At 43.8% G+C, this 12,844-nt stretch overlaps 1 protein-coding gene across 2 annotated transcripts in view; it reads left to right on the top strand.

Moving 5' to 3' along the window:
* Window positions 1–1,762: 1,762 nt before the first annotated feature.
* KLF12 (KLF transcription factor 12) overlaps window positions 1,763–12,844 on the top strand; it is a 449,177-nt gene continuing 438,095 nt past the window's right edge. Inside the window, exon 1 of one of the 2 annotated variants that reach the window (XM_059995628.1) lies at window positions 1,763–2,148. The gene's annotated coding sequence lies outside the window, so the exon portion shown is untranslated. Of the gene's footprint in view, window positions 2,414–12,844 lie in introns of both variants that reach the window. The other variant, XM_059995629.1, reaches the window with a different exon arrangement.

Genomic DNA, 12,844 nt, shown 5'->3' with positions numbered 1-12,844 from the left:
TCCTCTTAATCCTGATTTCTCAGGCGCAGACCCACTGATTCATCCCGTCAGGACCAGAAGTGGGCTGTGGAATCCTGCTCCGGTCTGGACCACCTTGCCGATCTTCCTCACCTACAGAATGTGGCAGGAGGTAGAGAGCACACCAGGCAGTGCACTGCCTTTGTTTTCATTAATAACGCACACCGGGCCTCTAGAAGTGTTTGGAAAATGCCACAGAAAATGTAGAACATGGCTTTTCCTGGCTAGAACTCGTCCCTTCACTCTCATTTCCTGTTTCTCGGCCTCTGCCTCCTTTTTCTTCCCACCCTACTTCGTGCCACACTTGCGAATCTTTCTTCCCTTAATGTAAACTTCCCCTTCGCTGCCTTCCCACGACCGGGGCGGTTTCCCACGCGGGGCGGGCTCAGGAGCGCCGCGCCGGGGTGTCCGGCGGCCTGGGCGCCCCAGCGCGCTCACGCAGCTTTGCAAGAAAGTGGCGCACGCAATCGCCACCTCGGCCGGCCGCGCCCGGCCCGCCAGCTCCCAGCCCCGCGCGCCGGCTTCCGCCCCCGCCGACCCTCCAGCGCCCCGCTGACCCCGCGCCCTAGGGGCCACCGCGGGAACGCCGGGCCGCACGGGCTGCCTCCTCCCCCTCCCGCCCCAGAGTCGCGCCGATCCGCTCCCCCGGGCGCGGAGGCGGGGAGGGAGGAGCCCCTGGGAAGGGCGTGAAGGACGCGGCTCCTGGCTGCCCGCATCTCGGGGCGCAGGGCGGGGTGGGGGTGTGCTGGACTCCCCTCTCCCGCCGCTCCTCGCTCCGGGTCTGCAGCTCCTGCTTCCTGCTCCTCCCGCCCGCAAGTCCGCCCGCCTGCCTAAATTCCGAGCGAGGGCGGACGCCCCTTCTCCCCGGGCTCCCGAGCCGGCCGCGCGGCTCCGCCTCGCCCCCATTCATCCCGCCAAGGTGAACCGCTGGGAGGGAGGGCGCCCCCGCCTAGCCCGCAACTTGCGTCGCTCCAGAACCCAAACAATGCTTCCCCCGCCTTCCGCGTGCGGCCCTCCGCCCAGCCCAGCCTCGCGCGCAGCCCCGCGCGCAGGGAACCGCCTGCCCGGGCCGGGACCCCATTGTTGCCCGGCGCGGGCGATGCCCGGCGTCCGGGGGCGGTCCCCGCGAGCGGTCCCGCAGCCTCCGCCGGCCGCCGGAGCCGGCTCCGCCCACACCTTTACCAAGTTAGCTGGTGGGTGAGCCGCGGGGACGGCTCGGGCCCCCGGCCCCCCTCCCTGCACGCTTTCACCCGGGCGGGAGGGAAGGGGAGAGGAGCGGCGGGGGCTGTGGGCCGAGCGGGCTCCGCGCTTTATTTGTCTCCGAATTCCCTTCCTAAGGCTGCCTAGCGCGCTGACACAAAAGAGGGGACTTTCTCGCGGCTCCGCGCGAGTCCTCCCCAGACGAGTTGAAATCGGGGGTTCCTCCCGCCGCGAGGCCCGCGGGCACCCCTCGCCCCGCGGCTCCCAAAGCGGCGTTGGCCATGTGTAGGTTATTTTGGGTGCCGCATCAAGGTGGTGCAGGTGATCGGGAGGCTCCGCCGCGGCCGGGGGCGGGGGCAGGGGTGGGGCGGGGTGGAGGTTCCGCGGACCCACCCCCCAGCCGGCGGCCCGGGCGCCGAGGCGAGGGCCGGGCAGTGGGTGTTGCCTTCTACCTCTGCGAGCGGGGAGGGGTTAGTTTCCCACAGGGGATTTCAACCATCACACTCAGAGCCCGCCTCCTAATCCTCGGGCGGAGCGGCTCGGGGGCCCCATTTTATGGCAATAAAGCGACTTAGCGCCTGCTGAGCGAGCCCCTCCCCGCCGCCGCCCCCGCCCTCAGCCCCACCCCGGGGCTCGCCCGCAGCGGCGGGGCTTTGTTTCGGGGGAGGAGGACCCGGAGCTCTTTTGTTTGGGGGTTTGGTGTTTTCACCTCCCCCCCGCTCCCCCCAACCCTCCCCCCCCTCCGCGCCTCTCCGGTTTCCTGAGCTGCGGGCTGCAAGGGAGGAGAAGCGGCGTCTTGCAACCCCCTCGGCTGGGCCCCGGGGTAATTCGATGCGGGCCTGGCGAGGCTCCCCCCGCTAGACCCGGGCTCGCGTCTCGGCAGCCTCCACCCACCGGCCCACCCTACATTTAGCGCATCATGTGATCCGGGTAAGTCATTTGCAAGTACAACAGTTCCCTGGGTTGCCCCCCATTCATTTCCTGAGAACTGCAGAGAGCAGCTGAGAGGCTCTGCCCGTGCGTGTGCGTGTGCGAGTGTGCGTGTGAGTGTGCGCGGGTGACGCCGTGTGTGTGTGTGTGTGTGTGTGAGTGTGCGCGCGCGCGCGTGTGAGAGCGAGAGAGAAAGGGAGAGAGAGAGGGGGACTCTGTGTGAGGGAAAGAAAACAATTTCTCCTGCTCTGCAGCTTCTGTTCAGGTCTGTGCCGATTCCGTTTCTTATCAAAATAAACAACCCCCTCCTCTTTTTTTTTTTTGTGCCATCCCAGATCAGACCGTATTCTCTTAACATGTTTTATTTTCCTTCTGTCATCTGCTCAAGTTAAATCATTTTGGTTGGTCTGTGTTCGTAAAGGGGGAAAGTGTTGGGAAGCGGGAGGGGGCCGAGGGAGGGCGATGCTACTGCAGAGCAAGTAGCGTCGGTTGGATTCGTGGAGAAGAAAGAAGGAGGTTTCTCCCCCCCCCCACCCCCGCCTCGCAATTTTTTTAAAAAAGAACTTATCAAGTAGCGTGAATTAAGCAAATGTTTTTCTACCCCTTGTGGAATTGTTGGTTGCAGTGCTTGCCTGACAGTTGCCAAGGATGAGAAATAAAACACCAGGGCTGAATTGGGGGGGGGGGGGAGCTTGTGGAAGTAGTGTGCCCCCAGGAAGAGAGCGAGTTGGGTGAAGAGCTGCCGCACCGGGCCTTGTGGGCTTGGGTGTGCACTGGAGAGAGCGGAGGGGAAGGGGTTAAGGCGGAGATGACACTGCTGGCATGAATAGTGGTCCTGGTGCTACATTCATTATTGTCTCTGGTCGTAATGATGTGTAACTGTCACTTGCTACAGTGCCTGGTCCATGGAAGTAGCCAGGGGCTGGCCCGTGGCTGTTATTTTCAATTACGGGGGGCCTGACCAGAGTTGACAATGGGCAACTTTGCAGGGCCACCCGGGCCGGGAAGCCCGCGGAGACGGCCTGGGAGCCACTTCTTGCCTTAAGAGGCTCGCTCCGAGGACTCGGACTTGACCTCCGCGACATTAGTTGGTGTTCGCGTTAGATGCTTCCCTACGGGGAGAATCAATCCTGCTTTTGTTGGGTAGAGAACTGCCTATTAGAACTTTGAAAACTTTTATCTTTGGGGAAAAGGGTGGGGTGCACTCAACAGTTCTGTTTCGAAGTGCATTTGAGGCAAATGCTTGGAAAAAGTACCAATTCCTTTGTTATATGCCCTGCAGCTTCCCAACCCCCTTCACCCTGCGCTTCCAGTTTTGCATACTTTAATAGTAACAGCCTTTATTCAGCTGATAAAAGCTGACTGTGTTGAGTTAAAGAGTATTAGTACAACGGAATGTGTAATCTGGATAAACAGTTTGTGTGGTTAGTATTGTCGGCTCTCTAATTTAACTGTACAGATGGTTTAAGTGTCGTGCTGTATGGATTGTTTTAAGCAATTCCACTGGCTAATAGAATCCTCCTCAGACGAGCACTCGAATATTTTCTTTTAAATCAGCTTTAATATTCTCTGTTTCCCTGTAACACCAGGGAGAGGAGCAGCTCTATTTACGTTTAGTGCGTGTGCATCTAGTGGCTTCGGTAGACATCTGCCAATCAACGCACGTCATTCTGCAAATCCACCTAGACGCCTTCATGCCCTTTTCTTACTGGAGGATAGAGTTGTTTAGATAAGTTAACGCTTTGAAATAAATTTGGTGGCTTTTAACGGGCAGCAGCTTGTGATGGGGAATAGGGGTGGTCACTTTGAAGGGTGAGTGTATTCCATCTTCTAAGAAATGCTCTTTGGAATTGGCATTCAGTAAAAACAGTGACCCCTCACCTTAAAAAAAAAAAAAGCCTGGTTGTGCTATTTGCAGACCTCATTCAGATGTTGTTTACATTTTTGAAAACCACATAGAAATTGGTTGTGATAAAGGGGTATACTTTTAGGCTAGAAAATGTTTAACTTTAGAAGCTTAGAAATAGGTTGAAGGACAAACATTCGGTTGCATAAGTTACATCTTTATGGCTGCAGCCTGGTCAATTAGAGTCCGAGTTGGGGAGAGAGGGTTTTGAACATACAAGAATTGACAGAAATTTGTAATGTAGTTAGGGAAGAGGTTTGTTATTTTTACCTTCTAATTCATAACTATTATGAAATATACTTGCGCTGGCAAAAGTTGGGATGTTTTCACATAAAATTTTAATCACTTATGTACTAAAACTACTATAGCTGTGTGAGGTAAAGAAACATCCTTGAGGGGTTTCTGTTTTTTGAAGTGCTTCAGTTATTTATCTATTACTTAGTAATGCATATTTAAAAGAAACTTCTGTCAGCTAAACTTTATTTTGGAATGCGTTGAATTACTATTTACTGAATGAAAATGGTTGCGCTAATGGGCCCTTAGTATTTTTTTTCCTCCAGAAAATTCCTTTTCCACAACTGAATGTCATTTGGGAGAAAATTGGTCCTGGTATAGCATTTGAGACCTTGACCTTAGCAGCAACTCTTGGCTGGCGCTTGTTTACTACAGCTGCAGCCTATGTGTGTACAGAAAGGGAGGGACTGCAAACACTGGTGCGCTCTCTCTCCCCAGACCAAGGGAAAAACAAATCAGGATGCTTGACAGTCATTCCGAAGAGCACCCATCAGGCATGTAATAGCGTTAGTGTTCTGGTCGTTTTAAAAAAAATCTGTGTTCCTCGGGGATTACTTTCCGGCCTCCTGGGAAAGGTAAACATGCACTTCAGCAGACTCAGAGTGAGTTTTAGATGTCATATCATGAAGCAGGCTGCTATCAACGTAATGAAATAATTTGTTCTTAAATATAGGTGTGTTTTCTATCCCCATAAAGATGGCATAAGTGCTTAGGCCTCTAAGCCCATATGAGAGCATTTTGAACTCAAGCCAGGATTGGTTAATCTAGAGTATTGAGTAACTTGACCAGTGAGGTGATGTTGTTAACTAGTTGAACATATAAACGTCTTGGATATTTTCATCATGGTACAAAATGGAAAGTGTGGAATTTCATATTTCTGCGAATTAATATGAGACTAATCACATTAAATTTGGGGCGTCAAATGGTTTGTTTTCTTTATATTGTGAGAGTAACAGTCCTCTTAGTGTCAACTTCATAAATCTAGCTGTAGATGATCTGTGTATTAATACAAAGAAGTTTGTATTCTGCAAAACTAGAAGTGGCACAAAGTTATTTGAAAAGTTATTCTTTTTTGGATAAATAAGTTTCCTCGCTTGTGCTTCCATGTTGATTAATGAGCAAGAGCTAAAAATCTCCAAAGAGTTTTATTCAGAATCAACGCCATGGTTATCTTTTTCTTTTAGAAAACAACTTTCATTTTTGTAAATAACTCCTAAAATAGATGACAGTGGCTCACCTTTGTCATTTACATTTTGAAAATACCACGTGGTACTGGAGTGGAAATGTCTGTATTTTTGCCCAGTGTTCGTTTATTTTCCATTTTAAAATTCACGTTTATTTATTTTTTCAGGCTACACATTATGCACGCCTTTCAGTCTTACGTATGGACAAAATGTAAGGGTGAAAATATTAAGATTAAATCCCTGGCAACACCCTATAACCACAGCCTTAAGTCATCCACCGCAACCAGGAGTCCCCAAATCAAAAGGCAAATAACCAGATGGCCCTCCCCTGTGCCCAGAAGGGCAGCAGCCTTAGGCTCTGTGAGACCTGCTTGGTTTCTAGATCCCAGGCCCTTCCAGAGAACTGTCTGACTTCAGCTGGCCAGAGTTCATTGTCAGGCCGTAGAGCAGCGACACCCCATCCGATGTCAGCTTTTGAGTTCTTGCGGTAGGGAACACATGCTGTGGATTAAATGGTTACTTTCTCTATATATTCTCAGTAATTATGTTACAAAAGGATTTTTCGCTTTGGGGTGTTTATTGTCATAAAAGTGGCTACTTGAGTAGTCCTGCTGCTCCAATGAAAATTTGTTTTGGTCTGGCAGTAGATTACAGGATATTCACTCAAAGAATTCTGCTCTGGGATGGGCTTTCCTCCTGTCTTTTTTTCCAACTCAAAGTCATACTTTTATTTTGTGGCTAATTTAATGGTATATATTTTTGAAATTTTACTAAAAGCATAGTAATTGGACTGGTCCAAACAGTGTTGCTTTTTAGGTACAGATGCAGTAGCAGAAAGCCCTTGCTGCTGTATTCCGGCGTGGAAGGCGAGGGGAAAAACTACAGAGCTTTGGGGTAGTTTTCCCACCCCCATCAGAGGCCATAGAAGCTGCCACTATCACAACTTGTTGGCCTCCACAGCCAGGAATTGTGTTTCATGTGCTACATTCACCATGCTTAACAGTATATATGGCTTTTCACAATAATTGCTGGCATGATGTGTATGTATATACCATATATAAAAATATAGCCACTATTTTAGGTGTGTACATATATATGTGTACATACATAGTATTTATATTTATGAATGTCAGTTTTTATATTCTCTACCTGTATAGGTACATACCCCATACATAAACCGTGTACGTTATGACCACGAATTATGGTAAAAAGCCCCCTTCCCACTTGCATAAAAGAGGAGAAGAACAAGCCGAGTTTGTTTTTTCAAATTCTATGTTTAGTAATACTATTTTCACTTTAGTTTAGCAAGCAGACTTAAAACATGAAAACAGCCCTGCCCCAAAGAAAGCAAACCAACAGACTTACATGACAACCAAGGTAAATGATTGTAAAAAATGAAATAAATAACTGTAAAGAAAACCTTCATTCATTTCATAATCGGGTGTCTGCTAAGATTATACATCCTGGAATCAGGACTGATTTAAGCAGAGATGTTGCAGTTTGAGCCTGGCTCTCTTGCTTACCAACTCTGGATGACCTTTGTTAAATTTCTTAACGCCTCTGAGTCTTTAAAATGGGAAAAATCATATGCAGTTTACAGGGCTGTGGTGAGGGTAAGATGAAATAATGTAGGTAAAAATCACTTTGTAAAACTGTAAAGCACTGGTGTGTCAACTGATTTGACAGGAAAACCACTACCTCCCCGTCCCCCCACCCCTTGCCCTAAAAGGGATGAACTTTCCAGCTTCTCAAAGTGAGCATATAAATTACGCTTATGGAGAAGGAATTTCCGAGTGTGGGTAGAAAACTCCTGGCAGTCAAAGGTCATGAATTCCATTCCTGTCTCACCAGAGGTTTGCTCTATGACCTTGAGATCAAGTCACTCTTAAAAAGTTTTTATGTAGCTGGTATAAAAGTTACTGACTGTTAACATTTATATAATGCAGGTGAAGTATCTGAGCTTTTCCAAAGGAAAATACATGACAATACAGTTTCCATGATCATTTATAGAAAATAGAAAATAAAGATCAGCAAGGATTATTTAGAGATTATAAACCTCCAGGCTACTTCTTCAGTGAGTCAACTGAAACCTCTATCGACTGGTCATTGAAAATGCCCTTAATGTTTTTTTTTTATGGAATCATTAAATTTGTGCGGTTGTACTATAATTTAGAACAGCCTATTGAACTTCAAATCCCTAGTTAAGCCAAGATTCTGTTGATTAAGTTATGTCTGATTTATGGTTTAGTCTCTTGGTTAGACTCAGATGTTGTTGCAGTACAACGTGTGAACAATAAAGGAAGGTAGATGATGGGGATCTTAAATGGGTATTTGAAAATTTATTGCACACATTTTTTTATATGCACACGTTTCCGGCCGTGTACATTTTTTAAACACACACACATTTTTGAGAAAATTAAGAACAATAATACTTTACATAATTTCTCCCCAGCTACATTTCCTCCAGTTAAGAAACAATTTTTTTTCACACTCTGCACACCGCTATGCTTGCAGTAGCAAAGAAACAGACTCAAACTAGCTCATCAATATAACTCTTTCCGTGTCACACATACACCTTGCCTACCTCCTGTTCATGTTACAACTATCACTCTAAACATCACTTTCTGTGGGACTCTTATTTATCATCCCTTGCTTGAAGAATACACCAGGTTCCAGTCTGTAATCTATGGCCCCATAACACACGATGTTCCTTCTGGTGTAATTGCTTGTTGATTTGTCTTGTCCCTTCCCAATAATAAGCCCCTTGAGAGCAGGAAATGAATCTTCTTCATAGTTACTTTCATGGCTTCTAACATAGTGGCTGATCATATAGTGCTAAAATACTTAATGAAGGAACAAATTGAGGAGTACAGTCCATATGACTGTCCTTTCAGTAGCTAAGTGCCAAATATCATGGTCATTTCCCCTTGCCTTTTCATTTCTAGTCAGTATATTCATGTCTATTAATCATTCCACAATTCACTACATTTTCCTGAAAAATTTTTTCTCCTTGCCAAATGAAGCCTTGCAGTGGAGTTAAATACTACTGGATTTGAAACCTTAAGCTACCCAGTTTTTAGCCGTCTAACTGGGCAAGTTGCTTCTGCAAGTCTTAGTTTACTCATTGGTAAATAAAAACAAAAACAAGAACATATAATGTCACCATTGCAGAATGTTTTTGAGGATCAGAATTGTGGTAATGCCTGCAAAGCATCCAGTATATAGAACCTTGTACATACTTAGTGCTCAGTAAATATTAGTCTGCTCAAAAGGTACAAACTTCCAGTTATAAGATAAATAAGTACTAGGGATGTAACATACAACATGATAAATATAATTAATACTGCGGTATGTTATATAGGAAAGCTAAGAGAGTAAATCCTAAGAGTTTTCATCACAAGGAAAAAATTTCTTTGTCTTATGTTTTTGTATCTATATGAGATGTTGGACGTTTACTAAATTTACTGTGGTAATCATTTCATGGTGTATGTTATACTTTAAACTTACACAGTGCTATATATCAATTATATCACAATAAAACTGGAAGAAAAAAACTTTCATCTCTTCTAGTATTTTTTTTTTTTAAGATGTTGGGGGTAGGAGTTCATTTATTTATTTATTTTTGCTGTGTTGGGTCTTCATTTCTGTGTGAGGGCTTTCTCTAGTTGTGGCAAGTGGGGGCCACTCTTCATCGTGGTGCGCGGCCTCTCACCATCGCGGCCCCTCTTGTTGCGGAGCACAGGCTCCAGACGCGCAGGCTCAGCAGTTGTGGCCCACGGGCCCAGTTGCACCGTGGCATGTGGGATCCTCCCAGACCAGGGCTCAAACCTGTGTCCCCTGCACTAGCAGGCAGATTCTCAACCACTGCGCCACCAGGGAAGCCCTCTTCTAGTATATTGATGGCCTCTCTTAAAAGCAGCCACTGAGAATGAATAGCAGCAACAAAACAACTACTCTTTATTGTGCAGCTACTATAATACAGAAATTAGGCACTGTGCTTTTCATTTCTTAGCTTATTTATTTATTTACGGTAAAGATGTTTTGTGGACGTGGACCATTTTTTTAAGTCTTTATTGAATTTGTTACAGTGTTGCTTCGGGTTTATGTTTTTGGTGTTTTGGCTGAGAGGCATGTGGGATCTTAGCTCCCTGACCAGGGATCGAACCCACACCCCTTGCATTGGAAGGCGAAGTCTTAACCACTGGACTGCCAGGAAAGTCCCTTAGGTTATTTAATATGTACTATTTAGTAAACAGGCATGCCTAGTTGACTTTCAAATAATTGACACTTTGAATACTCTATGTGGAGACCGCCGAAGTACCTTTTTGTACACTGGATTTTGACTTACGAATATCATCAGTTCATGAATGAATGAATTTTTTTAAACTCTTGTAAGATGGGGCCTCGTAACAGTCTTTCCCCTCCCCCCGCCCTGATTTTGCCATTTTTGATAATAATTTCGAAAATTATTTGTGAATTTTACTGTTTTTATGCCTTTCATTAACAAACTGAGTAGAAAAAGGGGAAAATGAAAATCTTGATTCTGGTTTTGAGAAACAGGGCTTATTATCCAGTTGAGACAAAGAAATCATTAGGTGTGCTGAAAATTGGTAAATCTTTATTGAAAGTGCTTAGCGGAGGTAAGCTAATGAATTGTAAAAAAATAATAAGATGACAGAACATACAAAATGCTATACATCTGTTTTTAATGACACTAATAGATTGTGTATAATTACAGATTTTGTAATATTCCTTTGTCTCTGGGAATGGGTGTCCTTTGAAATGTAAGTCTAGTCCCTTGACTTACACATATTTGAGTTTTGTACAAGTTTTTTGGAGTGCATTATATATTAGAAACATGAGATTCCTTCCTCCCTTCCTTTATTAAATATTCATTGAGTACATGTGTATGATATTATGGTTTCTATTTAATAGATGTGGAAACTGATTTTCACAGAGTAATGCCATCATTATCAATAACCAGTTAGCTTTAAAGCAAAGATTTGAAGACTGGAAAACCTTTGAACTGTCCTCTGTGTTACTCTTACCTCCCTTCAGCATTAAATATGCTATTCCAATTAATTTTATTGTAGAGAATTAGAGCAAAAGAATGGGAGATTGTACAAATAAATATTGTCTTTAGAGGCTGTTTTATTTGTAGATTATATTGATACACATTTACTAGAATACCTTTACTAGAATATTTACTTCAGTGTAGAAGCCAATTCTGTGTTTAAGAGACTTAATCCAAAAAATTATTTTAGGCGGCAACTGCTACAGGATGTTCCATAATGTTAATAGTAGACCAATAAATTCTGACCAGTATGCATTCTGTTTGATAAAGCTATTAAAGTCAGAGGCATAATAAAATTAATAAAAAACATATTATCTGTATAAAAAATGCCTTACTTTCTCATTGGACTTATGCTTATTTAGCTCCTACCATGTATCTGGAATTATATATGAAAATGGGTAGGACATCACCAATGAGCTGAAAATCAAGTAGGAGAAGTAAGACTTCTGTAGAAAATTATAATTCAGAGTAATTTGTGATACATGGATCAAGTGCTATAAGTTGCTTAAACAAAAGGCAGGGGAGAAAAATTGCTCCTAGCTGGGAAATCAAAGGTTTCAAGGTTTGAAAGTGGATAGGTGGCACAAATCCTTCATGGAAAAAGTTTTACGTTTTATAGAAAAGAAACAGCAAACCTGCAAGTGGAAGAGAGCAAATTAAAAACAGCTATTTTGGCATCTGTGGTGATTTCACACCTCTTTTTCTGTTATCTTTTAGAGCTGATGGCTTTATGGTGTTTTGGCGAACTTCTGTCATTTGCTGTATCACCAGAAAATTTTCTTTTCCAAAAATAGATCCCGGCATATGCTTGGCTAGTAGGGCACACAGTGTTATGGTGAATTTAGAGAAGGTTTATTTGGATAAACAAAAATAATGGTGGTTGATTAATAAAAATTTAAAAGTACACTTTATATGAAGTTATCTAATAAAAGTTTTGCATATTGCTGAAGAGGTTTGATATATGTTTTATTTATAAATGTTGGGAATTTTAGCCTTGACCAAAAGCCTTTACATATAGGAATAAAATCTTTTTTTTCTGTGTAAGAACAATGGAAGGGAAAACTTGAAAATCGATCAGTTTTACAGAAGGTCAGAGTCAGTTGAAGGGATATTTCGAAAGGAACTTTACAGTAGAGTGGTTGAATATTTAAAGAGTGATATCCTCTGGAATGTGCATTAGCTTTTCTGCTGTAGGTATAAATACAGGACACTTAAGCAAACACACGAGATACTTCATTTTGAGAGACTGTATAATAAGAAAGAAATGAACTCTTAATGAGTATATAAAGAGCATTGACGGTATTTTTATTGTACACTGAACTTTCTGTTGAGTATATTGGGACTCTACCAAGGCTCCAGGCTGAAGCAGTTGTGTTTTATGTATAAGTAGCTTTGTAATTAAGACAGTTTAGAATTCTTGAGAAGTAGGGGCCAGCAAAAAAAGAATTTCTTAGTGCTTGGTGGTTTACAGAGTGGTTTTAGTTTCATCCTGACAATCCTATAATGTAGATTGGACACAGTGAAGGTAAAATAGCTAGAAGGTAGCCAAGTCAAAACTAGAACCTTGATTTCCAACACCAGTAAAATAATTTGTTCCCATTTCATTCCACTGCTGTCTTCCTAACTTTCATTTAGTCTTAATAAGCCAACGTTTTGAAAGTCCACATTGCACAAAAGAGGTGCTGCTCAGTGAATATTATTGGATGAATTCTTATCTCCTTCCAAAACATACTTTAAGGGGGTATATAAAACCCCAAATATAACAGCTTAGAGAGATCAACCCAATGAATCCTAGAAGAGACTGTGCAATTGGAATGCATCCATACTCTGAAGGAAATTAGGGAGATGCTTCATCACTTAGCACATAGCAGGGCTTATGTTAGGTGCTGAGAATACTAAGATAAATAGAACATGGGCTTTGTCCCAACGTATAGGCAGATTGGGGAGAACACAGCACAGTTAAGCCCAAAGGAAGGGCCATGCTAGTGTATTCTGCTTCAGTTTATTTTCTTCATGTAGATCTTTTATGTGCCTAAAAATAATACACTAGATATTCTTAGATTTATGTTATAGTCTCTTTTAAGTACTTTCAATCTTATCGGAAAACCTTTGGAAAACCTTTTTCCATTTAAACGTGGTTTTCTAAGTGTTTTCTCTTTCAAAAATTATATTGCACATTTACTGTACATAAAATGTGTATATACGTTTTAAAGGTAGTATTTAATGTTTACAACCAAC

The sequence above is a fragment of the Delphinus delphis genome, chromosome 18, assembly GCF_949987515.2.
Source record: "Delphinus delphis chromosome 18, mDelDel1.2, whole genome shotgun sequence".
Classification (NCBI taxonomy): Eukaryota; Metazoa; Chordata; class Mammalia; order Artiodactyla; family Delphinidae; genus Delphinus; species Delphinus delphis.
This window is presented reverse-complemented; position numbering and strand designations above follow the sequence as displayed.